Here is a 5,290-nt window from a genome sequence, read left to right on the forward strand (position 1 = left end):
GGAGGAGGACATAACAAAGGAAGGGTGTCTCAGGAACCAACATGTTATCATACACTCAATATACATCTTCTTTGTGACCATCAGCTGTTCTTACTCCATGCCTGAGGGACACAGCCTAACCTTGACCAATGACTTCAAAGGACAAGCAGGAGCAAAGGGGAAAAAGTTCATCAATAAAGAATAAAGGCCGCAGCATACAACAGTAGCACAGACTTGCTTCTGATGCTTCTGTGATCACCTGTAAGCTCCAAGACTTGACATCATGGTGCATTTTACTGCCGAGGAGAAGGCTGCTATCACTGGCCTGTGAGGCAAAGTAAATGTAGAAGAGGCTGGAGGCGAGGCTCTGGGCAGGTAGGAAGTGGACTTCATGGGGGAGGATGGTGAATATGAGCCTGGCAAATTGATCAGGAAATTCTGAAAAAATTTTCAAGTCACTGATTTTCTATCTGCTGGTTCCATCTCATAGGCTCCTGGTCTTCCACCCCTGGACCCAGAGATTCTTTGACAGCTTTGGCAACCTGTCCTCTGCCTCTGCCATAATGGGAAACCCCAAGGTCAAGGCCCATGGCAAGAAGGTGCTGACCTCTTTCGGAGAAGCTATTAAGAACTTGGACATCCTCAAAAGTGCCTTTGCTGAGCTGAGGGAGTTACACTGTGACAAGTTGCACGTGGGTCCTGAGAACTTCAGAGTGAGTTCAGGAAGTGTTCGTGTGTTCCCTTTGGATTTTTACTTTGCAATAGTAATGGAAGTTGAGTGTTTTATTGGAATGACTAGCAAAGATCTCAGAATTCATAGATCAAACTAGGTGTTAGGAGGACAGACTTGCAGTGGGCATACCGAGCCCACCTTGATTCAGGACTAGTGACATAAAGAGCTATGGGCAGCCTTACTGTGCATGCATGCTAAGTCGCTTCAGGTGTCAGACTCTTTGTGACCCCATGGCTGTAGCCCACCAGGGTCCTCTGTCCATGGGATTCTCCAGGCAAGGATACAGGAATGTGTTGCCATTTCTTTTTCTAGGGGATCTACCCGACTCAGGGATCAAATCTGTATCTCTTACATCTCCTGCATTGGTAGGCAGGCTCTTTACCATTGGTGTCACAGTGAACAGCCTTAAGTTTGCTTAAAAATTTTCGGAAACTTCTGTCAGAACTGGATGTATTTACCCCCAGAAAATACCAAAGAATAGCATATTTGTTCAAGGAGAAATAAAATCTGACTTTTGATAGATGAAGTCCAACCTCAAGGAAGGAGAAATATCGTATGTGATTCCTGATGATTGAAGTTAGGAAAATATTTAGGAGAATAATTTTTAGGCCATTCATCTTAAAGAAAAATAGATCAATTCTCTATTAAATTACCCATCAGTATCGTGACTAAGTAGAGGCTTAGTTGGAGGCTTTACTAAACTCATTCTAGGAACCCATGCAATCCTGAAATCCTATGAATATAAAAATTAGAGGGAGGGAGAGAGGCAAATAAAAATAGTGAAATAGGAGAGAGGCAGGGGATACAGGTAGAAAAATGTTGAATGGAGGGCTCATAGAATTTAAATTAAATTGAAGGACAAACTCATCTGAGTTTATTGTATAGGTACAACCCATGGAGCAGTTTAAGATGTGGGCTTGGGAGTGAGTGTAGGTACTAAGCCATTATTTTCTTCAATTCTTTTAGGAAACTTCTACTTGGCATACTTAATTGTCATTCTGTCTCTCATCCAATAGCTCCTGGGCAATGTGATTATCTTCTGGCTACTGACTCTGGCAGAGAATTCAACCCTGACATGCAGGCTGCCTGGCAGAAGCTGGTGTTGCTTTTGGCGGTGCCACTGCTCTGGCCCACAAATACCACTGAATCCTCTTTTCAATTCACCATTTTGTGTCCCTGGTGCCTTCTTTCTGCCCACGGGGACTGGGGTTTGGCCTTGACAGCCCAGCTTCTGTTTAATAAAGTACATTCTATTCAGGGATCAAAAATTAACATTGTATCTTCTCTATCATTTCATCTTGCGCTAAAGGAGAAATGGTCATTAGCTGAAGGATGGGGAGAGACATAGGAAGAAGTAACAGTCCTTTGAGAAGCATTGGGAAACTCATCAGTTCAAGACAGACATTCTAGTAGGATTTAGGATTACTGGGAGAAAGTTAAGGTGGAGAAAGAAGTCTTCTGTGGTTGGAAATGTTTATTCTGTGGTTGGGGACTGACTGGCACAAGGCAGTGTGACAAAAACTTACTGTAGCAGGAAGGCAGATGTAGTAAGTGGTGTCTGAGAGAAAACAAGATAGATTTATAGTACGTGCCAGAGAGTTTGCAGAAAAAAATAAAAGCTTTGTAGGGATTCATCTTCTAGACTAGGGTTACTTTTTTAGTTTGCTGTAATGTACATTTTGAGTCAACTAAGATATCATATATCTTATGAGACTGAATTGGAGATAAGAAGATCAGTTGAAGGGTGGCTGAGAATTTTCAAAAAATCTCCGTGAACCAACAATAGCTTACCCTTTTCTAAAGGATTCCACTGTCTCCTTACAAAGCCAAGGCTAAGACACTTGAAATCATCCTACATCATATTCTGATTGAATGTAATGTGTACTAAAGTAAAATTAGATTTAGGATAGTGTATGAATTCAGATGAACAGGGGCATGACTAAGACTTCATGTAGGAGATAAGATACTAACTAGGTCTCATAGTTTAAAATTAGCCAGCCAGAGCTTGGCAATGTGCATGAAAATGGCTCTCTGGAAGTGGAAGAGAGAGTAAGACATAGGTAGAGGATTAGGAAAGACTAGATAATATAAGGTTTTGAAGATAAAAATAAAAGTTATTACCTTGATAGTAGTAAGAGTAAGCAATGAATATTCTTAGAACTTTAAATGACTCAAGGAGTAGGATTTGGAGGGGGCAAATAATATGCTTAGCTCACACAAAATGAATTGAAAATTTCAGAGACTAGACATGGATGCTAATTGAGGAGGAAAGATATAATGGCCTCAATCCAAGAAGAGCAGTGTGTTTATTTGTGTCTGACTTTTTGTGACTGTTTGGACTATAGCCCACCAGGCTCTTCTATCCGTGGGATTTTCCTGGCAAGAATGCTAGAGCTCATTGCCATTTCCTCTCCAGGGGATCTTCCTGACCCAGTGATGGAACTTTCATCTCCTGCTTGGCAGGCAGATTCTTTAGCGCTGACCTCCAGGGAAGCCCTGGAAGAAGATCAGGGAGGTCTGCAAAAAGTGAAGGATGAGGAAGGGGAGAGTGAAGAGGACATATTTTCTGATTGACTGGGGTGGATGAGAAGAAAGAGGGTGGCAGCAGTTGAGAAAACTCACAGCCTGGCTCTAACAAGAAGAAATCTGCAATGACCTGGAGGCTTCATGTCAGAGAAGCATTAACTGAATTATTCTTGAGGGCATCACTGCCAGATTGCTCAGGGAATCATGAGCTCCAGGCTTTGAGTCCAATTGTCCTCTTGAGGACTGGCAAATTTAACTCTATGAGGCATTCATTTCATTACTTCCATACATTAATTATAATCAGTTTAGTTCAGTTCAGTCATTCAGTTGTGTCTGACTCTTTGTGACCCCATGGACTGCAGCACACCAGGACTCCCTGTTCATCACCAACTCCTGGAGTTTACTCAAACTCATGCGCATTGAGTCAGTGATGCCATCTGACCATCTCATCCTCTGTGGTCCCCTTCTCTTCCTGCCTTCAATCTTTCTGGGCATCAGGGTATTTTCAAATGAGTCAATATGTCCTGTGAATTACCTTTGAATTTGGCCTTTTGTCTTCACAGTGCGGCTAAAAGACCAGTGATTACATTTTTGCAGACTGTCAACACACTGGTCTGTCTGTGCTCCCTTGCCTACTTATTTATTTGAGTGCATTGGATCTTAGTCATGGTTGGGAGATCTTTGTTGCATCATTTGAGCTCAGTAGTTGCATCTCTGGGTTTAGTTGCCCCACAGCCTGTGGGATCCTAGTTGCCCAGCTAGAGATTGATTGTTTCCATGTCCCCTGCATTGTAAGGAGGATTCCTATCCATAGGACCATCAAGAAAGTTCCCCATTGCCTCTTAATATGCCCCTAAATAGAGTAAAGAAGGGCTTCCCTGATGGCTCAGTGGGCAAAGCATCTGCCTACAATGTGGGAGACCTGGGTTCGATCCCTGGGTTGGGAAGTTCCCCTGGAGAAGGAAATGGCAACCCACTCCAGCACTCTTTAAATCAAGTACTTTTTAAATCAATTGATCTCTTTTTCATCCTTCTTGCCTCTCAACTATTATTCTTACTCTGAATATCAAGGGGTCAGGGATGGTGATAGTGAAGGAGCAAACAGAAGATACATTCTTCCTCCCTTAATGTTCTAAGTTTAGATCTGGATTTTGCCAGCTCAGGACAATTGAACTGAAAACAAAAACACAATTTACACACACACAAACATATATGCATATATTCAGGTCTAGATGGCTCAAATTTTTAATAGATGAAAAGGTGTCTAATTATTGTTGATAGACCTTAAGAGTCAGCTGAGAAAAATAATGTGATAATACATTTATCTGGGAATATTAATCTAACTAAGAGCCAGAGGGTTTAGAGATTGTCATTACCAGGTTTAAAATCCTATAATGACTTCTTATTCCCTATCACTGAGGAGAAGTTCTAAGTTATTAGGTTAATGCTTTCTCTACAATAGTATTTTCTGCCATTCTTACTTTTACTATTTACATATCAACCACCCCATCACTCATATCTCTAGCATACCAGACATTTGTTTTACCTTCCTTAGAGATTTGGAGCCACTATCGCAACCTTCAAGACCTCTATCCTAATACTCTCAACTGACAGATTCCTTCTTTTCATTCTGGGCTGCCTCAACTATGACCTTCTTAGAGAGACTTATTTCTGATATGATTGTGTCCCTCTTTCATTATGTCCTGGAGAAGGCACTGGCGACCCACTCCAGTACTCTTCTCTGGAAAATCCCATGAACGGAGGAGCCTGGTAGGCTGCAGTCCATGGGGTCGCGAAGAGTCAGACGTGACTGAGTGACTTCACTTTCACTTCCCACTTTCCTGCATTGGAGAAGGAAATGGCAACCCACTCCAGTGTTCCTGCCTGGAGAATCCCAGGGATGGGGAGGCTGGTGGGCTGCCATCTCTGGGGTCGCACAGAGTTGGACATGACTGATGTGACTTAGCAGCAGCAGCAGCAGCTCATTATGTCCAGATATTAATTTCCTTCATAACAAACATTTTCTCTATCTTCCACCCCCAAATTAGGTTC

General features: G+C 42.3%; 1 pseudogene; it reads left to right on the forward strand.

The window, feature by feature from the left end:
* The first annotated feature begins 206 nt into the window (after nt 1-206).
* Nucleotides 207-1,858, forward strand: LOC138420304 (hemoglobin subunit epsilon-1-like; annotated as a pseudogene).
* The last annotated feature ends 3,432 nt before the right edge of the window (nt 1,859-5,290 follow it).

The sequence above is a fragment of the Ovis canadensis genome, chromosome 15 (assembly GCF_042477335.2).
Source record: "Ovis canadensis isolate MfBH-ARS-UI-01 breed Bighorn chromosome 15, ARS-UI_OviCan_v2, whole genome shotgun sequence".
Lineage (NCBI taxonomy): Eukaryota > Metazoa > Chordata > Mammalia > Artiodactyla > Bovidae > Ovis > Ovis canadensis.